Here is a 25696-nt window from a genome sequence, read left to right on the forward strand (position 1 = left end):
CTCCACACATTGTGATGCCTGAGATTCCGAGCTGTTGGGAATTCCAGATATGCATCACCACCCTGGGCTACTTGCACTTTTTTTTTGTAATTTCAGAGAAAGTTTTCCTCACCTTTAATTAAAAGGTAATTGAAACATTTTATTATCATTTAAGAACACAAAAGATGATATTTATAATTTACCCATGATTAAGACTACGGGTCAGTGGCCTTAAGAAAATTCAAATGTGGGTGCGTGAATTCTCTCTACTGTCTCCCCAATTTTTCTTATTCCTAAAATATCTCTGGATTCATTAAATAAAAATTCCCCAGGGCACACGCTTCCTCAGGTGCAGGAAAACACCATACTACAATCTGTCTTTATAAATAATAGGAGCCAAACTTTCATCTTTTACAGGTATATTTTACACAAATGTTGATTCTTTTGTGATTGACAGTCGCTTGACATAATGATTTCAAGATTCATATGTGGTTTCTTATACATCAGCATCATCTTCATATTTAATGCAATGTTTAGTATTTAATGCAATATTCGGTCTTTGCATATTGTACTACTGAAGATTCCACCCCCATATGTGTATATGTAAACAGTTTTGATTCTGGTGCCAATGCAAGAGGGTCACCATTTACCCTTTTGACATAATAAATTCAAGACTCATCTGTGGCTTCCTATGCATAAGAATCTTTTTCCTATTTAATGTTGAGTGGAACTCCATGATATATCCAGACAATATCTTCATACATTCATATGCTTGGGAATATCAGACTATCTCTGTCAGTGACTATTATAAATATGGCATCCTGAGGAATGGTAATTAAATAATAGTTGTTGTCCCTATATCTATTTTTTTGTTATATTCATAAACGTTAAATTGATAGATGAGATGGCAGTTTATGATAAGGGGTGTTTACAATCTATAGGCATAAAGGAGATTTCTGAGACTCTTGATTTATTAAAACCACTGAAATCTCTCACATACCTATAAATATATGAACTGATTCAGAAAAAGAAAGTGATATTTACTTCCTAAGGTTCCTTTCACACATCAATCAGAAATATAAAGTTACTAGCTTTGTTGGAGCCATATGGACAATAATCTGTCATGTTTGTCTCATTTTCAAGCTCTATGTAATCATTTTTAAAGATCACTTTATGCATTCATCCAACACGGAGAGCAAACTCACTATGCCATGATGCGTTGATGCATGGCGGTGCGGTGGTTGAGGTCCAGAACTGACCCATCGTGCAATGATTCAACATTGACTGTCCTTCCCCCACAAACATTTCAAAAAGGTAACGCTTTGTCTTGATGGTGGCATAGCCATTGGACACCATGATCTTTACAGAACGGCACACAGGGTCATTGCTCCACATGGTTCTTGAGGAGAAGATGATGTAGTCCAAACAATACAAGAGCACAAAAATTACCAGTAGCAGCAGGATGGCCCTGGTGGCCCTCTGTTCTGGGGAGGCTTTTGGAGATGGGCTGGAGCCGTGAAGGTGCTGGCACTGCCTCTTATGCCTATGCAAAAGTATCACCATGTACCCACTGGAGAGGGCCATGACCCCTATAAGAAATACATCCCGTAATGCACCCAGGATGGTAAGCAAATGCCTGAAGAAGTAACTCATGAGCAAGATAGTGGAGTAGTCACTGAGGAATATAAGGCCCTGTGATGTTACAGTGAAGTTGTCAACAGCAGAGATTGAGAATTGGGCACTGAAGGACATATAGAAGACCCACAGGAAGAGAAGGGACCTCAGGCTGTCCTGTGGGGACTTAGGCTTAGCAGGAGCTTCTGGGGCTGAGGGTGAGGGCCTGTAGGACACTCAGCAGGCAGGTGGCAGAAATGGACAGGCCCCTCATCAACCTGTACAAGTAGGCAATTGATTTACATAATAACATCACCCTAAAGCCCCGCCTGAGATGTAAAAGTGTCTGCAGCTAAGAACCCCATGTTGAGCAGCATCAGGAGATTGGTTAGGACCAAGAGACTGATGATACAGTTCGTGTCCTTCAGCCTCTTGTCACATAGAAACTTGATGACATGGAACAGAAAAAGGATGGTGTTGGCCACAATCCCAATTCCCACTTCAGAGTAAAAGGTGATGCTTAGGTTAATAATGCCATCCAGTATGTGTTTTTTTTTTTTTTCATCTTTTGGGGTAAGGAATCATAGAGTACATGTCTTAGGAGAAAAGTAAGAAAATTCATTATCACAAATATTAAATTTCATCCATCCCAGCAAACACTGTTGTCAGGAGGAAAATTTGTTAGCCTATCTCAATGCCCCCATTCCACTCTAACTGAAGTTTTGCTGACACACCATGGAAATCATTCTTTCCTCTCTCTTTTTCCATAATTTCCCAACCATGGCTGGATTACATTTCATGCAAAGTTCGAAGTGATTTCTTGTGCATTAAAAATGATCACACCTGTCATATATTTCTCATTCACAAGCACCAATGTTATAGAAAATCTTTCCCTGATACAACCTTCAATTTTTCTTGGTGATATGTGACTGCAAGGGTGGAGTATATGTCCTTCTTTTAGTAAGGATTATGTACTTTTTGGTCAGTTGAAATTATGGGGGTTTAATAAGAAAGAAAACCCTCCTAAGCAAGGAGTCTTAATGTCATATTTATGTTAGCTTCCTGTTACCTTTATTCTGGTTTCTTCAAGAACATATGTGATTTTGTTCATATATTCACAAAGAAAATGCTAAGTATTGTAACCTCTGAAGTTGAATATACCTATATAATTTCCCATTTAAAGGATAAGTGTTCAACTTTGAGAAGCCCATGATCCTGGGCTCTGGGCTCATCTCGTCTATAAGCTGAACAAAATCTCATCGTGTCTGTACCCAAGATACTGTGCATGAAACAGGATGGAGTACATTTTCCATACAGGGAAGGATTGCTGTGCAGAAGGATCTCTGTAGAATTGTTCAATTTTTTAGACTTCTGCAGATCCTCATTCATAGAAATCTCTTAATAGTTGATCATCTCTATCACCAACTCAAAGAGGCTAAAAAAATTACCAGAATTACAATCTGTTGGGAATCTCTGTTGAGAGAGAACTGAGTGGATTTTAAGACAATTTGATTCCTTTACACAGCTACCTATGTTAAGAATTTTTGTTATTGAATCACAATTTGACCTATGTGATCCAAGTCCTGTGTCAAATACTAGCAGCAACACATTTCAATATTTTTCTACTTAAATATGTACAAAGCTGGGTGGAGTGGGGCATACTTGTAATCCCAGCAGCCCAGCAGTTTGGGAGGCTGAGGTTAAAGGATTGTGAGTTCAGTGCCAGCCTCAGCAACTGTGATGCACTTGCAACTCAGTGAGACCCTGTCTATAAATAAAATACAAAATAGGGCTAGGGATGGGGCTTGCTCAGTGTCAACTTAGTTCAAGGCCCAGTACCAAATCAAAACAAACAAAAAAAACTTAAATATGTGGAATCACTGTGGTAAACAGAACCAAAATTAAAATAGATACACATTCATTGAACTTGAGGAATTTATTATAGTGTAATTATCCAACCTCACTTTGAAATATGAGTTTCTTTGTAGTCCAAGTTTTCTGTCTGCCTTCAAGAATGCAATAGAATTTTTCCTGACTCAAGGGGTCCAAATGTAAAATTTATATTTGGGTTTATTATACTGGTGCTGCACACATACCAGATACATTTTCTACTACTGAACTACATCTCCAGCTCTGATTCTAGAGAATTTTGAAATTATTTACTGGCAGAATGTTTTCCTTGGAAAACATATATATTTACTTTAATCAAAGCATCTCCTATAAGTAATGATTAAGATTAAATTTGTGTTTTCACATACTGAACCATAATAGCACATGAAAACAAAGTCTTAAGGCTAAATTAGTTCATGAGCCTATGGATGTAAAAGACACTAAAGAAATCCCAGCGACTCAGGAGGCCAATACAGGAGGTTTTCAAGTTCAAGGCCAGATAGTAAATTAGTAAGACCCTATCTCAAAATAATAAATTAAAATTGGGCTATGGATGTACATCATTGGTAAGAAGCCCTGGGTTCAGTCCCTGGTACAAAAACTAAAAGTGCTAAGGAAAGCTGACATGTTAAAGATGTGTGAACATTGGGCACCATGTGAGAATTCAGAGTGTAAGTACAAGTTTCATTTAAACATTGAAATGCAGATTTATTTATTTATTTTAATTTTAACCTTTAGCTGTCATAATATCTGGACTTATGGACTCTCATATTAGAATTCAATACATGTTGATATTGCTTGCTGGGAATTAACATTTTGATTTTCTCACATTGTATAGTTTCTAAGTGTGCAGTGTCTCAAAACTCTTATTTGTTCATATGTAATTAACTGATGCAGACTCTGGTGACCACATTGAGCTATAGACATGAGAACTGCTGACCCCCAGCCCTGCAGCTCTGCCCAGATGCCCCTCACCACTCCTCTGACTGCTCCTTCCCCTACCCCTTCCCAACCTCTGCTGAGCTGCACTGCTATGTGGGCAACATGTTTACATTCCCTACATGAGTGAGAACATGCAGTAATTGACTGAAAGGAAAATTCTATAAACCATTAGGAAAAATGTTTATTTTTTTGAAATGTAGTGAACAGTAAAATGCCAATTTTATTTTTTATTTTGGTATTATAGGCATGCACAACTGTGTCCCGTTTCTGTCCAAAGTTTAGATCACATACTGATGTATTCGTATGTCATATGCATCAGATACATATACATTATTCACTTAAATATTATAAAATAAGTAAGTATTCTAAAGGTAAGTGTACAGCTATGTCTGTGTCTCCTTTATATTATAAAGCATTCTTGTGAACAGGAGCCCTTCATAATACAAGCTAAAATAAATCAACAGTCATGTCCTCTCCAAGCAATTTGTCTTGCTACTCAGCACAGAAGAGTCTAGATGCTCAGGAACAAGACAAGAACTTCCTACCCCCCTGCAGTGTGTTCAAGGGGCCTCCTCAACTAAGGCTCTTAACACAGTGATGGTACTTGGAAACATACTGTTCGAAGCCAAAACAATCATTTTTTTTAAACAAGAGAAAGCAAACTATTCTAAGAAATACTGGAAAGTCCACAGAGGGGGACATAAATCACAGGGAAAGTAACATGGGTTGGGCATCATGGTGCACATCTATAATCCCCACAGCATGAGAGTTTGAGGCAAGAGAATTGCATTTTTGAGACTAGCCTCAGCAACTTAGTGAGGACCTAAGCCTTATAGCCAGTGCCTGTCTCTAAATAAAATATTAATAGACTAAGGATGTGCCTCAGTGGTTAATAACTCTTGGGTTCAAACCTTGGTACCAAAATAATAATAATAATGATAATAATAATAATAATAATAATAATAATAATAATAATAATAAAATGAATAATAATAATGACAATAACAGCAGCCACAAAGGGGCATAATTTGTTTTGTCTTTTCCATGTACTTAAGCCCCCTGCTCCCATCACTTACTGTGTGTTAACTAAAAATGAACAATTGAGTTCTAGGAGGGAAGGCTGGTCCTGATTCATGTGAGTTTGGGACTGAGGGGAATCTGGGCAGCAAGCAGTACTTTGCATCACAGTTCTAGCTGGGAAACTATGAAGAGAACTAGGAAAAAACAGCTTGCACATCAGGGAGGGCACAACCACTACCAGCCAGGTACTATGCTGTATGAAAAGCCACTGTGAAATTACAAGCTATAGGAATATGAAGGAGAAAAGCCTGTAAAATATTTGGATAAGTGAGTAATGGCAATTCCTGAAAAATCTGGTTGATGATCATCCATTGTTTCCATACATTGGAAAGATCTCAGTAAATCTCAGAGTTCATAGTTGCAAATACACAATAACAATAGTTTGAAATATGTCTTCACGTTCATTATAAGAAAACTTACTTTTCTAACAGCAACAAGAAACTCCAAAGGAGCTTCATTGCAGACATTAAGCTGTCCTTACTGGGAAACCCAACATACCTGCAGAAGGATCTGTTTCCCTGATGAGGTCAATAATGACATGAGTCAAGTCCAATTTGCTTAAAGAAAAACAAAGGAGATAGGTACACATTTGTTCTGTAACTGCATTTGCATGAAAATATGAACTTACAAACTAAATGTGTTCCCAGACACCTGAACAGAATGAGGATCAACTCTTCCAAATATTCTCCCTAACAAAATGCCTATCAGACACAACCATTATTAGGGAAATGGGAATGAGGATTTTAAAATGAATAATAAAAAGAGACCAGATGAATAAACCATATATTCTTCCTGTCCAGCTATTTAAAAGTATATTCCCAGATCTTTGGGGACAAGGTAAAGGAAACCACTATCAGGTTCACTTGACTTTTTATGTGAAGGTGACACAGGACCACTGCCCACTCACTCGAAATTGGCTGCTGGGCAGAACACACAATCTGGAGAAGCACCATTCATTTTTAATTTGTGAGATTAACTGTAGGACAAGGTAGATTTCATGAGAAATTTCAATACATGGTTGTGGTAGTATAAGTTCACCCCTGTTACTTTTTGGTTTATGTAAAATTACTTTTTGGTTTATGTAAAATTACTTTTTAATTTCTCAAAATTTAGAAAGTCACATATCAATGAGCATGCCATTTTTTTTTTTCAGGAACATGAGAGAAGCAAAGCTGAGCATATTTAATAAAGAGGAGACAGGGAAAATGATTGCATTTCTGATGATTTGTGTAGCACTAAATAACATAGAAAACAGGAGACAGTACAGATAGCATATGCAAATCTCCAGAGAAAATTAAATATGAACCTGAAATAGAGCAAATTTCTTATGGAAAACAAGGAGTAATTTTCTAAGTCTCAAAACTAAAGAATGACACATCCTAGGAATATTTCCTTCATTGCACCTTACAGAGCACCATTGTCTGATTGAGTGCCGTGGTTAAGGCTGGATGACTCTTCTAACACTACCAAAACCCTCACCAGGAGACCCAGTTTGCCCCTCCTTCCTCCTCCTAGTAGCCCATGTACTCCCAGCCTACATCTGGGGAACCAGAGAAGAGCTTGGCTGGATGGATGCTGACCACTTGGTGCACCTGAGAATAACCTGCACACTTTTAAGGAAAGGATGTGGTGAGCTCATCTCTCTGTAGCCTGTCATTTTAGTGTCTATAGTTAGATGACAGGATCCCACTGGGGAGCACAGGATGATGGAATCCCCAGTGAAACATTTCACTTGCCCCTTGTTTGGATTCTGTTCTGGATAACAGCCATCTGGGGAGAGATATGCTCAAAATTTCCTCCAAGTTTTTTTGACAAAAAAAAAAAAATATATGTCTGAGATCCGAATTGTTTTCCCTCATAGGTAATCTAAACCTTTTTCCTGGTGGCTTTTAGAAGCCTATCTTTATTTTTTATGCTAGGCATATTCACGATAGTGTGCCTCGGTGTGGTTCTTTTGTAAATTTGTACATTTGGTGTCCTTCAAGTTTCTTGTATTTGATTTTCCATTTCATTCTTTGTGTTTGGGAAATTTTCTGATATTATTTCATTGGAGAGATCGCTTATTCCTTTGATTTGTATCTGTGTGCCTTCCTCTATTCTGATAATTCTTAAATTTGGTCTTTTCATGTTGTGCCATGGTTCTTGAAGATTCTGATCATGGTTTCCTACTATCTTTCCTGTGTGGTCAACTTTATTTTCAAGATTATATATTTTGTCAGGGCTGGGGTTGTGGCTTCTTGGTAGAGCACTTGCTCAGCACAGGTGAGGCCCTGTGTTAGATCCTCAGCACCATACAAATATAAATAAGTAAAACAAAGGCATTGCATCCAACTACAACTAAAAAATAAATATTAAACAAGATTATATATGTTGTCTTCATTGCCTGTGGTTCAGTCTTACAGGTGATCTAGTCTGTTAGTGATGATATCTATTGACTTTCTTTAATTTGGTTTATTGTTTCCTTCATTTCAAAAAAAAATTGGATCTCTATCTTTTGAAATAAATTGTACTACCTGTATTTCCTCTCTTATCTCTTTTTTGGTGTGATCCATTGTTGCGTTTATTTGTTCTCTTATATTATTCTTTGCTTCACAGATCATTTTAATTATGTTTATTTGGAACTTCTTCTCTGACATTTCATCTACTGAACTTGAATGAATTCTGTTATTATAGCATCTTGGTTTGTTCAGGGCACTTTCTTCCCTTATTTTTCTCATGCTTACTTTGTGTCTCCCTGTCTAGCAGTGGGGAATCTGAGGCATTAAAGTTTTTACAGCATAGTATTCTAGTGTCCCTACAGGTTACCAATACCACACCTTTAAGGGGGAGATCCATGTTTACAGCACCCAGTGCAAACATTATGCAGCCTTAAACCAAATAGCTCTTGTTTAGACAATTATAGTTTTGTCACAATAAACAGAAATGATGTGTTCAATTAAAGTCTAATATATATATATATATCAGGTTTGCATAAGCATTTACAGTTTATCATGATGGGCAAAAAGGGGGGTGTATGATGTGAGGTTCACGAGGTAGGAGGTGAGAACATAGAGGTATTAGTCATAGGAAAAGCAAAGGGGAATTAAGAGAAGTATGCTAGCATGGATTCCTCTGGTGTAACCAGAACTGAAGGGACCTTGGTGATAGTCTTGTAGGTCTTGGCTGTTGTCTTTAGATGGAAGTAGCCCAGGAGAGTCCTGTGTTGGTAGATGATGTGTGTGTGTGTGTGTGTGTGTGTGTGTGTGTGTGTGTGTGTGTGTGTTAGGGGGAGACACAGCCTGGTCACTGCTCCTCCTCCTCCACATGGTGGGCCAGGGTTGTAGTCCCTAACTGCTTCCTTTAAAATTGAAAAACATCAAGCTGAGTTATATTTTACAGTTCTGCCTTGTGCTTTTTACAAGAGACCTGTCTAAAGCTTAAGATTCTCCAATGTACATTAACACTGTCTTTTTCTAGTATAAGATTACTGCATTTATGCGGGGTTTTCTCTGTCTTCTATTCTATTCTATTGGTCTTCATATCTGTTTTGATGCCAATACCATGACGTTTTTTTGTAACCATAGCTCTGTATTATTGTTTAAGGTCTGCTATTGTGATGTCTCCTGCTTTACTTTTCTGGGTAAGGATTGCTTTGTCTATTCTGGACCTTATTTTTCTAAATAAATTTCTTGACTGCTTTTTCAATTTCCATAAGGAACATTCATGGAATTTGAACAGGAATCGCATGAAATATGTATATTGCTTTCAGTAGTTTGGCCATTTTAACAATATTAATCCTCTCTATCTAAATTTATGAGAAATATTTCCATTTTTGAATGTCTTTTACAATATTTTTTTAATGTACTGTAGTCTTCATCGTAGATGTTTTCCACTTCTTTTGTTACATTGATTTTCACGTATTTTCTTTTTTGAGGCCCTTGGGAAGGAGGTAGTTTTTATGTTTGTTTTCTTTCAGTGGATTCACCATTGGTTTATTGGAACACATTTGATTAGTGGGTATTAGTTTTATATCCTGCTAATTTGCCAGATTTGTTTGAATTATAGAAGATTTTGTGTGAAGTTTTTATAGGTCTTCAAAATGTGGAATGATGTCATCAGACAATATGGGTAGTTTTACTTCTTATTTTTCTACTTATATTTTTTTAGTTTCTTTATTTCTTTTCTAAGAATTTCTCCATTCATGATGATAAGGAATAATGTCTCAGATTTCCAATAGAATGGACTCTGCCTGAGATTTAAATATGTTCTATCGGACAACTATTACCTCCACCTCAGCTTCCATACACGCCACTGGTTTTCTATATTTTTTCTTGTGCAATTTCAAGGGATGCACAGTTCGAATTCTGACATTTTCAGGATAGAAATCCTGAAGAACATGAGCAGAAATGTCAGAAATCCAAATGGTATCCTTGAGAATAAAGTCAAGAGAGGACCCTCGGAGACACAGGAGGAACTAACAATCATTAATCCCAGAAATCAACCATCACACCATGAGGAATGGTTATGAGCTCATTTGAACTTCATATCAAAGTGAGAGTAGTTGTGTTGTCTAAATGATGGTTAAACATTACTTTTGTCAAGGATATTTAGAGAAAATGTTGAGCATCACTCTTCCCAGATGGCTTATTATCCATATCAGAATCAAATCAAGGGGCAAGTGAAATGTTCCACTGTGGACTCCATGGTACTGTGCTCTCCAGTGGGATCTTGTCACCTTACTGGAGACACTAAACTGAGAGGCTGCAGAGAGATGATCTAACAGCCCCCTTTTCTCAAAACTCTGCAGGTTATTCTCAGGTGCAGCAATTGTCCCACATTCATCCAGATAAGTGAGTAGTTGGTGCAAGGGGCTTCTAGGAGGAGGAAGTTGGAAAGAGAGAAACTGAGTTTCTTAGGTTGTTTTGGTAGATTTAGAAGAGACACTCTGCTCTGACCACTATACTCAACTTAGACAACAGTGCTCTGAAAAACTCAGTGAAAGAATTCTTCCTAAGTTATGTCATCTGTTAAATTTGAGACACAATATTTGCCAATGCTTTCCATAGGAAATGTCCATTATATCAGGATTCTGTTACATTTTCATCAGCCAGATGTAGCAGCAATCAAGGTACATATGCCCATCTATACTATCTCATGTTTCATATTTTATTTGCTTTTGTGAAAATAGGCAGGAATTAAAAAAGATTTCCTGATTTTTTTAAAGGGAGATAGAGAGAGAAGTAGGAGAAGAAGAATAAGAATAAGAATAAGAAGAAGAAGAAGAAGAAGAAGAAGAAGAAGAAGAAGAAGAAGAAGAAGAAGAAGGAGGAGGAGGAGGAGGAGGAGGAGGAGGAGGATAGAGAGAGAAGATAGAACTTTTAATATTTATTTTTCAATTTTTGGTGAACATAACATCTTTATTTTTTAATTTTTTAACAGTTTTTTATAATTTTTATTTTTATTTACTGAACCCAGCACCCTGTATGTGCCAGGTGAGTGTGTTACCACTTGAGCCACATCCCCAGCCATTCCTGAATTTTTTTTTAAATACTGAGTGTTGCTCCCCAATCTTCCTGAACAAATAGAACTATTATTGATATGTGGCTTCTAAACCTTGAGAAATTAGAAACTAATTTGACACATTCCAGAAAGTAAGAGGGTGAATTTACATTGCTGCAAGCATCTATTTTCAGTTCTCATAAAACCTTTCTTGTCCTACATTTAGTAATTTGAAAATTGGTGATGCCCCTCCAAAGCCCATTACCAAATTTCAAGGAAGAAGGCAATGATCCTGATAGCCCCTTCACGTGAAATATTAAAAAGATAAGTGATCCTGATGTTAGATACATTTTCCTTGCTCCAAAAGACCCTTGTTTATAACTTGCAATCACTGGGTAGAAATAATATTTTTGCCCATTAATAATTTTCTTTTAATTATTCATTTAAAAAATCACCTTGCCAATTTGCTAATAATGAACATGTTTGAAAGACATTTTGTTAGGAGAAATACTTAGATTTCAAGATGAACTTCATCCTGTTCAGGTATGCATGCACATTTTAAAGTACATCTTTTCATGCACATGCACTTACAGAAAAAAAAAATGTAAAACTATCTCCTTTTCTTTCTCCTGAAGCAAATCGGACTTGACTTGGCATCCTATTGTGTAAAGAAAATGGATAGAACTGCAGGACTGTGTTCAGTGAATAAACCAGACACAGAAAGAGAAGCCCTGAATAAACTCTGCCCTGTGTGGATGACAATGAAATATCACATGAATATGATATGGAAATAAATAGTGGTTTAGAGAGAGCTACATTGACAGAGAATGGATTCAATCAGAAGATGCTGCACATGTGTATGGTGATGTCACACTGAACCCCATAACTGCACATGGTGAATACATGTTAGCAAAATAATTTAAAAGCACATGAAATTGAATAAATCATTGATGCTGTATTACAGAAATGAGGACAAGAGAGTCAATATAATCTCTCTATAAAACCAATCAACCTCAATAATAAAAAAAGGAGAGAAAGAAAGAGACAAAGCACATACCAAAATATACAAAGGACAAAAAAAAAAACAGAAAATAATAAGGACAACAAGTGTAAGTTCTTATCCATACTAATAATTCCTCAATTTAAACACAGAGACTGTAATGACAGTCTAGTAAACTGTCATCTATACATTGCTAATCCCAATTATGATTGACTTGCAAATAGTTTTTATTTCCTTGCTTTTTAAAAAGTTTGATGATATTGTACATATAGAAAAGTAAAAAAAAAACAAACAAACAAACTAAGTGTACAGGCATATGAATAGGTTGAACAAGTTTTCATCCAGGCAGGGCTTGCAACAATACTCAAAGTTCCTAATCTCTATTTTACAGAAAAGTTATAAAATAACACATTTTTTAAAGCTAGCATTTAAGTTTTTTATTTTATAATTTTCTACACAAATGATAAAATTTGTATTACATAAATTTATTCCTTTATCCTTCCTCAGTATATATTTTACCTTAAATAAATCAAGTATAGGATAATAAACTTGTGTCATTTATAATGTAAAAAAAATGTCAGAGGATAACAGGGCTCTGTGCATCTGAACTTTGATGACCCATAAAATATGAAAAAGATGTGCCCTCTTGAAAAATCTATCTAGTCATTCTCAGGCTTGTCCTATGAGCAGACATGAAAATGCAGAGTGAGTGAAAGGATGAAGTTGTCATTTTTTTTGATCATCCCATTTTGAAAAAAAAATGACATTTTTTTCTAATGGTGTATAGAATTTTATTTTTAGAAAAAAAACAACCTGTCCTCACTCATGTGTGGAAACTAAAAATGATGACCACATATACTGGCATCTGGGCAGAGCCTGGTAAGGGTCAGGGGAAGGAGTAGTCAGAGGAGGGGTGAGAAGTACTTTGGCACAGCTCCAGGGCTGGGGTGAGCAGTTCTCATGTCTATAGCTCAATGTGGTCACCAGAGTCTACATCAAGTGATTATATATAAAACCAATGCAGAATAGTTTTGGGACTCCTCACACTTCAAAAATGACAAAATTTGAGGAAATATAAAATTTAAGCATGCTTATGTGATCATCAAACTCTGTGAACATGTCTAGAATTATAATATTGTATTTCAATTCTCTATCCAAACATTATATTAATTAAAGCTCAAAATAATGAACAAATCTGCATTTCAATATTCTAACCAAACATCCACTGAAGGTCTTAATTCAAAAATGGTACCCCATATCACAAAACTTTAACCTGTCATCTTTTCTCAGCATTTTTTTGTTCATACATGTGTTTGGTACCGTGGATTGAACCACGGGCACTATACCACTGAGCTACATCCCCAAGCCTTTTTAAAAATATTTTATTTTGAGGCAGAGTCTAACTAAGTTACTTCAAGCTCATGCTAATTTGCTGATTCTAGCCTCAAATGATAAGACTCAAGTCTCATCCTCCAAAGTTTTCACAAATACAAAGATCAGTTTCAAAAAATAAGTCACATTAGCTAGCATTTGCCAAAAGCCCCAGCTAACCTGAGATAAGTTTCTGCCTTTCACCTTACTCTAAGTTAGCATGGCTCCCAAATAGACCAGAAGTAAGTACAATTCATGTACTTACTACAGAACAAATAGAATATATAACTGACTTCCATTTCAATTATATTGAATGAGTCACTATAAAATTATACACCCTAAAGTTACAGCTCAGGATTCATATTTCAACACTGGTGAAACTGACCTGTCTGATGTTTCAAATCAAAATCTGGACACCAAATTTAAGGACATACAAGGGCAAGGTAAAAGCAGCCAATATTTTATTCCTTACCCTTTAAGGTCAGCTTGAATACAGAAAATAATGGTACCCCTCTAGGGTCCCCATGACACTGGTGAAGCACCTAAAAGCCCCATCAGAGGGATTGAAAGGACCCAAGAAAACAGAAATCCAAACACAGAGCACATCCTGCAAAGAGGAGGTTCACTGGACAGGGAAACAGTTCAGATGTATCTAAGACAAGCAAAAATCATTCAACACGATGCTGACCCATCCTGTCATATGGCACAACTGGTAGACAAAGGTTAACAATAAACCTAGAGGCTTCTCAAAATTTCCCAAAAGTAATCTCTGAAAATCTCAGCTGACTGTAACCATAGATATGAAAAAAGGTCAATTTTGACCAACTTGGTCTTAGAGACCTGGCAGAAAGTGGATGACCAAAGTAGTCAGACTTGGGCATTGGAAAGAGAACACAATCATCCTTTATTGTTCCTGGGGATGGACATTAGGTTAGTCCTTCCAAAACTTAAGTGAAACTGGTAGGTTATGTAGGAAGCATCTTACAGAATCACAAGACTGTTCTGAGTCAATTTGAGACCTACAATTCTCCTGAGCTCCTTCCTAGGCAGATGCCGTGTGGGGGGAGGCATCCGTTAGTTACATGAGGACCTTCTCCTGGTATGGAAACCAGGAACATTTTGGTTTGGAATTGTGAAATACCTGTTGCTCTCCCAGGGCATTAGATTGTCCAATGCATGTGACCTTTGTCTCTGATCTACTAGGAAGATACTTGATGGTAGCTCTGGAGATGGGCGTAACCTGTTGGGAACTGGACAGGCCACCCTTAATTGCCACAGGCATATCAAAAAAGTGGAAGTGTGCAAGATATTTCTTTACCCAAGACTAAACAAAATTATTCTTCCAAAATGCATTCTTCAGGCAAAGGGTTACCAGTCATGGTCCATTTATGGACAGGGAAAGTATCTGCTTTAGGCAAGCTCAGTAAGAAAACAGTGCATATATCATTTAACACTTTTCTTTGAACTAGAAATTGAACCCATAAGCATTTAACCACTGATCCACATTCCCAGAAATTTGTATATTTTTTTTTAATTCGAAGACAGGGTCTCACTAATATGCTTAGGAACACACATACTTGCTTAGGCTAGCCTTCAGCTTGAGATCTTCCTGCCTCAGCCTCCTGAGCTGCTGGTTTGACAGGTGTGCACCACCTCACCTGGTTTGATAAAGATCTTACAAAGAACAACAGAAGTTTCATCTCCCTCATCCTCATATAGGTTTTTTTTAACATCAACTATTTTTTGGAAACTCAGGAGGAAATAACATGGGATGACACTGGGAGGGATTTTCTGGCCCTGCTAAAACATGTATTCGTCCTCCCCATTGTAGATTGGAAGAACTGGATAATTCGTTTTTGGGTACTAATGAACATCAAAGCACTGACAGTGGCGTAGCCGTTGCCCACAGAATCTGGAACACAAGGTGAACCGGATCCTTCTTTTGCATTTTCCCATAAGAGGAGGAGATCACGCAGTCTATAAAGTATATGACCACAAAAGAACCCATGAGGAGCAGGATGGTCCTAGTGGCCCTCTGCTTTGGGGAGGCTTGTGCAATCCTGATGATGCTGTGAAGGTGCTGGCACTGCCTCTTATGCCTCCACAGGAGAGCCAGCATGTACCCACTGGAGAGGGCAATGAGCCCCAGAAGGAAGACGTCCCAGAGTATTCCTACCAGGGAAAATAATATCCTGTAATATTAACCTGTGGGGGAATTCCTACAGAATTCAGTGGAAAACCAAACATCTAATGTGTAATTGGTGGGGCCTTCAATACGAATATTAATGAACATGTTGAATAGCCAGAGAATGAGAAAATACCACAGACTGTGCTGTGGGGATGTGTGCTTGAACTTGGCCCGAAAAGAGCTTCTGAGACTGAGGGTGGTGGCATGAAAGACACTCAGCAGACAGGTGGTGCTGACTGACAGGCTCCTCATCAGCCTGTACACGAAGATGATGGTTTTACATGAGATGTTGTTCCAAATAAATGAACCTCAAAAATGTCTATATCCAGGAACATCCTGATTATGAGCATCAGCAGGTGAATCAGGGCCAGGTGAGCAATGATGAAATCAGTGGGCCTGATCCTGCACTTGAGAAGGCACGTGAGAAAGTGGAAGTGGAGCAGGAAGACGTTGGCTGTGATACCAAGGATAATTTGGGAAGAAAAGACATTTCCTACAACAATAAAAATGTGAAGTGTGATGCTCTTTGTCATTTTGTTTTCTCATGAAAAGATGGTACAGAGTCCATGTCTGAAGATAAAATGAGGATAAATTCTCATTATGACGATAGTTACCAGCTTCAACCTCCCCAACTACCAAGTCTGTTCACCTAAAAGTATGTTCATACTTATAATTAACATTTTTTGAGAGAGAGAGAGAGAGAGAGAGAGAGAGAGAGAGAGAGAGAGAATGAATAAATGAATGAATCTTTTTTTGTAGATAGACACAATACAACGCCTTTATTTTTATGTGGTTCTGAGAATTGAACCTGGGTCCCACCTCTGCTAGGCTAGTGCTCTACCGCTGAGCCACAATCCCAGCCCAATAATTGACTTCTAATATGCTTTTTCCAAACTCTCAATACTGAAGCATACCATCTTCGGTTATTGTTTCTCCTGGGTAGGGCCATGATTAATTTGTCTTAATATGCACAGAAACCTGATAAAAGGCTCAGTAGGTAGCATTTGAAGGGAATTCAAGTGAGGCAAAGTGCAGGAATATCCACATAGAACTCTCAACAGAGGAATGACCTTGGGGGCCCCTTGTAAAGCTGTCTAATTTCAGTGTTTTTCTTTTCTAGATTTTTTTCTCACCAGGTTTCAGATGAAAAAAACAAAATGTGGATTCTGAAATCAGACTTCTTGATTATATATATATCTTCAGATATTGAACCCAGGTTTTCTTAACCAATTATAATATTTTACATATATTTGATTATGCCAGAAAAAAAAACATATCTAAGTGGGCAGGACCATCAATTATTAGTAGGATCTTATTCCAAAATCTCTTTTCTGTCCACTCTTTGGCATATTGAAAAATAAAAATTAGAGGCTGGGGATGTGTCTCAAATGGTAGTACGCTTGCCTGGCATGCACGAGGCAATATTTCGATCCTCAGCACCACATAAAAATAAAATAAAAATTTTATGTCCACAGAAAACTAAAAATAAATATTAAAAATTCTCTCTCTTTCTCTCTTTAAAAAAAAAGAAAATGAAAATTAATTATAGTTTAAGTTTTTTTTTAAACCAGATTTGAACCCAAAGGCACATCTCTAGATCCTTTATTTTTATTTAGAGACAAGGTCTCACTGAATTGCTTAGGGCCTCACTAAGTTGATGAGGCTGGCCTGCATCATCTCCTGCATAAGCTTCTTAATCTGCTCGGATTACAGGCACATACCACCACAACAGAAAAACTTCAATACTTTGTGGGTCATACATTTGAGTGTTTTAACTGGGCTACAGGGACAAAACCCCACTCTGATTAAAGAGTTTACACAAGAGAACAAGATTTAATATCCTCTGCAATGATATTTCTCCAGAGGACAGAGAGAGGAAATATTGCAATAGACAATTTGATGAGGATATCCTCATGAAATATCTCCCTATAGAATGAAGGCATTTTATTAGTTTCAGTTTTAATGCTGCTGTATAACTATGAAATATGGAACATGTACAATGAGACTAGAACATTTCCACTCATTCTTTCATTTATAACACTATAAATTATATCCACAGCTCCCTAGAAAATTATAGGTTGATAACATCAGTTACTAAGGGTGAGCAAAACAGGCAAGAGGTCAAGACAATTTAAGTGTTTTAGCCTAGTTAATTAATTGCTTGGAAATCTTTGAGTACATGTCATTGTCTAGAGTGGAAATTAATTAATAACAATAGAAAAATTTAATCTCTTCCAAATGATTAATTTACTAAGAAGTCTTTTTTTCTTCAGTCATATCTTCAACAAAATATTACCTCATTTTTTCTGCTCAAAAATGAAAAAATAAAAAGGCTAATATAATTTTCTGGGATTATATAATAATGGTCTAGATTGAATAGTCAGAGATTGTTATTAGTAGGCACAGCACTATAGGTAGCTATGGATAGATGATGTCTATTCCTGTGTGCACACTTGAAGTGAGTTGTAAGACATACACTCACATTTTGATCCCACAATACCTTTACATCATCACAAACTGGATATGTAACATTAAGAAGTCCTTTAAAAATTACAGAAAGTGAAAAAAAAAGGATTCCTTTCTATCATGTTATAAAATGCAGGGTTGTCTTCAATTCAGTTTAATGCAGTTTAAGAAAATAAAATGGAGAGTATTGAAAAAGAGGAGAAGCCGTCTGTCTAAGTTATATTTGGATGGAGGGCACAGGACTCTGGTTTCAGCCCTACCAGGGGGATGGCCACCCTGCATGCATCGTCATGGGATGGAGGGACGGAGCCAGGAGGGACCATGGACTTGCAAACATAGGTAGAGACCTGGGTTTTCCTGGGAGCATTGCCTTAACAAATGGAACATTATTTTTTTATAGGAGAAATTTCCTCTTTATAGCTGGAAAATCTTATTGTTTTCCCACAGTGCTAATCATGGGAAGTAGCAGAGTCGGATGCTGTCAAGGGTCTCCCACAGACATTAGCTCCCTGAAGCACCAGGACACAGCAGGCAGATAAGCAGCTGGCTTGTGCACACTATGCAAGTCACACATGTCTGTATCAGTGAGACCCACAGTGCCCTCCATGGTTCACAGGTATATATCTTATAAAGAATGCAGTGTTGCTACTTCTGTGCTAATTTATCAGATTTATTAGAAAACATCCTGAAAATGTGGACATTTCATAAAAGCAAGTTAAAAGGAATCCTCTGAGCCTGTCCCCTCCCAGCTGTGCCTCACCCCACTCACAGCTTCCAGGACTAGTCCGACCATGAGATCAGGGTGCAGACAGAATACCTGTCCATTACCAGGATGATTCAAGAATCTCTCCTTAGACCTCTTGGGAGAGAGGTGCTGCAGCAGCTTCTAGCTGCCCTGATGTGCTGAGCCCCAGGTCATGACTTTAAATGTGGAAAAAAAAACAAGCCATACTCAGACTGGAGGTTCTGAATATGATAACATAATTTCAAGGGAAATAATGTGGAAAAGAAGTTCAGAAATAGGTCCCAGTCTAAAAAGGTACAGTGGGGGAAAAATAAGGAAAGTCTAAGTGGTAAGATTCAAGGATAAAACAGAAGTGAAGAATAAAATGGAAATGCAACTCTGTTTTGTTCTGTTTTAAAGAAATATTTCCAGGGTCTTAAGAGCTGACAGTGGGAGGTCCTTTCTTGGGAAATGTAACCCAGTGGATGATTCCTATCCTGTCCTGACCAAGCAAGCCATCAATTAAATATTTTGCATTTTTCCATTGTCCAAATCACAAACAACCCTTTAATATATGTTGTCCCCCAATGTGCCAGAAACTAGTGAAGAATACTGAGGTCAGTGCACCCCAGTCAGTGGTGAGAAAAGTAAATCTCAACAGCATCTTGGGCTTCTAGGGATTGTGTGTGAAGAGACACAGGCTGGAGACAGGGAGGAGGACATATCTGCTTTCTCAGGTGCACTGTGGACACAATCATTTAAATTCTCTAAATTGTGTCCTCATTTAAAGAGGTGCTTTAGATTCATGAAAGGGCATATTTCATTTGTTGTTATCGCACAGATCACCATCACCTCTCCACTAACATATTCAAGTTAGTTCAAACCCTCATTATATATTGTAATACTTTTACTCTGGGATGGGTGGTTTCTGACTCCTCCCATGGATTCCAAGTGGCTCTAGGTGTCTGTCTTTAGAGAGAGGACACCATTGGACCTTTGGAATACAGGAAGGGGTTATCACTACTGTCACTTTGTTTGTAAAATTAAGCAACTGCAGCTCCTTGTCCAAGCTCTAGTTTGAAATCTTCAGGCTGCCAGAGCACCATTGCTGTACTTTTGTGAGATCAAAACTGAGAAAAATACATCAGCGTAAAGAAAATGCTATTTGCTATTTGTTAAAAATGTGAAGATAAACTTTATTTATATGTATCATATTTGAAAAAAAACACAATATCATTTCCTTCTCATTAGTATCTTGTTTTATATAAATATTTCTCATTATCTCAGCTATAGAAGAAAATGCTTAAGTGAACTTAAATTGTGATTTTGAGAGAAGATAAAGAAAACCAAGTGTATATAATAAAATTTGGGGCTAAACTTTTATCTCTTCTGTAGTGAATAGGAATACAGATTAGTATGCAGAAGTAGAAATAACCAGAAAACTTAACAGTATGCACTTGGAGAACTGATAGCGCAAAATAGCAAATTAAACTTACTGCAGTCTCAGAAATAGATGGAAACCTAGAATGATTTATTTAAAATATTTTTTCTTATTAAAAATTTAATAAGGGGCTTAGATTATAGCTCAGTGACAGAGTATTTGCCTAGTAAGTGTGAGGCACTTGGTTTGATGGCTAGAACCACATTTTAAAAAATAAAGTAAATGTCCATAAACAACTAAAAAATTAATAAATGTTCACGAGCAACCAAATTAAAGGCAAAAGATAGTAAGAAGAAAATATTCTTCAGTCCTAGAATCTGTTGAGTGTGGATAGAGCTGGATTCAGAGCTACCAAAGAACCTAACACACAATTTGGCTATTTTGATTTTTTGACCCTTCATCTCAATCACAGAAGCCCATTCACACACTGGTGCTGCATCTCAGGAAGAGAAAAGCATTTACCTGGGGGGTTGCTTGGGGAGTCAGGGGACCTGAGCAGATCCTGCACTGTTTTAAGGAAAGGACGTCAATAACTCACCACTCTGTAGGGCTTTAATTTTAGAATCTGTTAGGAGGTGACAGGTTCCCACTGGAGAATGCACAACAGTGTCTTCCTCTAGGGGAACATGTCACCTGTCTCTTAATTGTACTTTAGTCTCTGCTGGATAGTAGCAACCTGGGGAGAATCAAACTCACAACTTTTCTTTTAATTTCCTGGAAACATCTGTGTGAGGGATCTGAAGGCTCCCAATCACATAGACCACAAGCATTCTCTCCTTTTTAAAAATCTACATTCAAATTAGTCCCAAACCACATCTTATCCTGTAATGCTTCTACTCTGGGATGAGTGGATCCTGGATACTCCCATGGGTTCCCAGTGATTCTGAGGGTCCACTCTCTAAAATGTGAGACCATCTTTCTTGGTCCACTATCATGCTGACCACGTGGTTGGGGTAATATGTCTTAGTAGGGTTTCCAAACTCTGCTTGAGATTTTCAGTTCTGTTTCAGTTTAAGAAAGTTACCAAAATATCCATTCTGACCATAGCAAAAGAAGCAAAAAACATCATCTGAAGCTAATTTATTTTCATTCTTCAGGAATTCTTCAGGATCAACTCTTCAAAAAATGGTTCTGTGAATATTGGACATTCATGTGTGCTGTAATAAAATTTAACCTCTATCTCTCACCCTGCCAAAAACTCAACTCAGAGTGACCAAGGACCTAGGTATTAGACCAGAAACCCTGTGTCCACGAGAAGAAAAATATAGGCCCATATCAATATCATGTTGTTTGTAGGAACAGACTCCCTTAGCAAGATTCCTTAAGAGCAAAAGGAAAATCAAGAATTAACATTGAATGCTATCAGACTAATTATTGTTTTCATAGCAAGGGAAACAATCAAGAATGTGAAGAGAGAGCCTGAGAATGGGAGAACATATTTGTCTTTCAGATACACAACTAACTCCATGATATAAAAAGGACTCATATATTTCACATACACACACACACACACACACACACACACACACACACACACAATAACAAATGGGAAAAGTAATTGAACAGGCACTTCACACAAGAAGTACCAATGGCAAGCAAACTGGAAAGCTGATCAACATGTCTAGCAATTAGAGAAATGCAAATTAAAAGTACACTGAGATTCCATCTCTATCCAGTTTGAAAGGAAAATATCAATGTCGACAAGGATATGTGTGTTGGGGTGAGGGAAGTTTCACTCAAACATTGCTGATGGATCTGCAAGTTTTTGTGACTACTATAGAAATCTGTATGGAGATTCTTCAGAAAACGTAGAGTAAAAGCATCATTTCAATAAGTCATCCCACTTCTCAATATCCCCAAAGGACTTAAATTCCACATAGTACAGTAAGGAAGCTACATCAATGTTTGTATCAGCTCATTTTACTATATCTAAGCTATGGAATCAACCTATATGTTGGAATATTACTCAGTGACCATAAAGAATATAATTATGCCATTTGCTGGTAAATGGGTAGAATTAGGGACTATTATGCTAAGTGAAATAAGACAATCCCCAAATCCCAAAGGCTAAATATTCTCCTGATGTATAGATGGTTACATATAATAAGGGATTGGGGAAGGGGCAGTAGAAGTTCATTGGATTAGCCAAAGGCAGAATAGAAATAGAAAGTGGGATGGAAATAAGAAGGACAGTAGAATGAATGAGACATAACTTTCCTTTGTTCATATATAAGTACACAACAAGAGCAACTCCATATCACATTTATCCAAAAGAATGGGATCCTAATTAGAATAAGTTATACTCTGGGTATGTACTATGTGCCAAAATACACTCGTCTCTCATTATATAAGTAGAAAGAACAAATATCAACAACCAAAAGATTGATCAATGCTGGGCTAAGATGACCAAAAGGAAGACAGTGAAGACCCAAGTCAACAAATGAGAGATTAAAAAATGAACTATCACCACAGACTCTTGTGAAATCAAGTGGGTAAACAAAAGACATTTGCAAAATTTACACACCACAAATCTCAAAAATCTAGAATATATTGGCTGATTTCTAGATACATGCAAATTGCCTAAACTGAACCAGGAATATAGAGTGTCAAAACAGAAATACCGAATCATTAAACAGAAACAGCAATTAAAAGTCTCAGAAAAGGGACTGGGGTTGTAGCTCAGGAGTAGCATGTCTGCCTCGTATTTGTGAGGCACTGGGTTTGAATTTCAGCACAGCATACACATAAATAAAAATAAATACCCCTTGAGATATCTATCTATCTATCTATCTATCTATCTATCTATTTTTTAAAGAAGCCTACATTCAAAGAAATCCAGGACTAGAGTGACATTAAAGAGTTTTTTTTTCTACCTGACCTTTAGAGAAGAAATAATACCAGTCTTTCTTAAATTATTTCGTGAAATTATAAAGAAGAAATACTCTCAAACACATTCAATGAGTCCAATATAACGATGATGCCAAAATCAGACTAACCATATAAAAAGAAAAACCACAGACCAACATTGATGAACACAAAAGCAAAACCCCTTAATATTAGTAAACAGCATTCAAAAACATATTAGGGAGATAATACATCATTATCAAATAGGCTTTATCCCAGAGATGCATGTCTAGTTAAACAAACACAAATTAATAAATATAAATCATCATCTTAATAGAATTAAGAACAAGAATTATATGATCATCTCAAAAGTAACATACAGCGTACATTTATTTGAAAAACATCAGAGAAACTAGGTATTCAAAAAACTTAACATTATAAAAAGTTTATAGGACAAACCCATAGCCAACATCATACATAACAGAGAAAAACTGAAAATATTTATTCTAAAATCAAGAACAAGATGAGGATTTTCACTCTCACTACTTCCATTCAATATAGGTCTTAATTCTCTATCCAGGTCTTAATCAGACATGAGAAAGAAATTAGGGGCATACAAATTGGAAAATAAGTCAACTATCACTGTCTGTTAATGACAGGATACTATATCTGGAACTTCCTCCCATAATTCCACCAGAAAACTCGGGAGCTAATAAATGGATTTAGCAAAGTAGATGGATACAGGGTCAATACTCAACAATTCATAGCTTTTCTAATAAAGAAATCAGGAAAGCCACCCCCCTTCACGTAGCTTCAAAAAATTCTTGGGAATTAATCTAACCAAAGGTTGAAAGACTTCTATTATGAAAACTAGAATACTGAAGAAAGACATTGAAGAGAAACTTAAAAGATCAAAGAGCTCTCATGTTCTTGATGGGCAGAATTAATACAGTCAAATGGTCTTATAATAAAAAATGATATACACATGCAATTTCCATCAAATACTAGTGCCATTTTTCCATAGAACTAAAAAAATTTCTTAAAATTTATTTGAATGAATAAGAGTCCCACTGTAGTCAAAACAATTTGAACATGGAAACTCATACAGAAGGCATCTCAATACCCAATCTCAAATTAAAACTAGAGAGCTATGTTAGCAAAACCAGCATGGTATTGGAATCAAAGAAGACCCAAAGATCAATGGGATAGAAGGTTCAGACAATACTTCCATACTTCCAGCCTTTTGATACTTGACAAAAGTGTCAATTATAAATATCAGAGAAAAGTTTTTGAATAAATTGTGCTTGGAAAACTGCATATCCCTACATAGAAGAATAAACTTAAATCCCTGTATTTTAACCTACAAAAAGTCAAAATCAAAATAAATCAAAAACTTAAGAGATTTCACTGGAAACCTTGAAACTGCTAGATGAAGACATAGAGTCAACATTCCCATCACATAGGCACAGGCACCAGCTTCCTAATCGAACACTTAAGCTCATGAAATAAAGAATCAACAAGTGGGAATCCACCAAATCACAAAGTTTCTGCATGACAGATAAAATAATTACAGATGAGAACAGAGTAAATACAGGATGGGAGAAAAGCTTTTCCAGCTACTCCTCCAACAGGAAAATAATGTCCAGAATATATCAAGAACTCAAAGTACTTAACCCTAACAAAACAAATAACCCAATCCATCAATGGATAAGGGAACTCAACAAACACTTTTCAAAATAAGCAATATGGATGGGCAACAAAAATATTTTTTAAATGTCCAATGTCTCTAGAAATAAGGCAAATGAAAATTAAAATGTTACTGAGATCTCATCTCACTCCAGTGAGAATGGCACTTAAGTGTTGGTGGGGATATGGAAAATGTTACATGCTTACAGTTTTGGGCAAATTGAGGGAGGACACAAACATTGGTCTCAGCCATCCCACTACAGAGTATTTATTCAAGAAAATGAACATCAGCATACTGTACTCTTACAGCATGTGAATAATTATAGCAATGCAATTCACAATATTCCAATTATGAAATTACCCCAGATGGCTGTCAATATATGAATGGATTAAGAAAATATGATTTATATACACAATTGTGTTTTAAACTGCGATAAATACAAAGGAATTAAAAATAATATTAATGCAATGCTAATTCAGCTGAGTGGGTGTGTACTTGCCAAATTTGTACAAGACAATGGGTTCTAATAAAAATAAAAGGAGCTAGAAATGTGGCTCACCAATGAAGTACCTCTGAATTTTATAACATCCCATAGGCAAAATAAAAACAAATTAAGAAACAATCTACAAAAAAATAATTATGGTATTTTCTGAGAAAATACACAGGAGAGGTCACCATTGAGTACAGGGAGAATCAAGGAAGTTGTTAAAAATAAAAGATGTTGTAAAAGACCAAGTGATTGAAATTTCACTAAATAGAATATGCACAACTAAATGGAACTGCAGAAAACTTGTGGACTATGTCAGGGTATTTTGCATGTGTGTAAGATGATATGTAAGGTAGGGAAGACCAAAAATATTTAAATAAAATAATACTTGATTCCCAAATATCTTTTTTTGAGGCTATTGTAAATGAGGTAATTTTCCTCATTTCACTTTCAGAAGGTTTGTCCCAGATATACAGAAATGCCTTTGATTTATGGGTGTTGATTT

At 36.7% G+C, this 25696-nt stretch overlaps 1 long non-coding RNA gene and 1 pseudogene across 1 annotated transcript; one reads left to right on the forward strand and one right to left on the reverse strand.

The window, feature by feature from the left end:
- Positions 1 to 1158: 1158 nt before the first annotated feature.
- Positions 1159 to 6462, reverse strand: LOC106145375 (vomeronasal type-1 receptor 90-like; annotated as a pseudogene).
- Positions 6463 to 6576: 114 nt separating this feature from the next.
- On the forward strand, positions 6577 to 16062 carry LOC144365502 (uncharacterized). The gene is made up of 2 exons (XR_013424006.1): positions 6577 to 10976; positions 11619 to 16062. It is a non-coding gene; the product is annotated as an uncharacterized LOC144365502 (long non-coding RNA).
- The last annotated feature ends 9634 nt before the right edge of the window (positions 16063 to 25696 follow it).

The sequence above is a fragment of the Ictidomys tridecemlineatus genome, chromosome 7 (genome assembly GCF_052094955.1).
Source record: "Ictidomys tridecemlineatus isolate mIctTri1 chromosome 7, mIctTri1.hap1, whole genome shotgun sequence".
In the NCBI taxonomy this organism is placed as follows: domain Eukaryota; kingdom Metazoa; phylum Chordata; class Mammalia; order Rodentia; family Sciuridae; genus Ictidomys; species Ictidomys tridecemlineatus.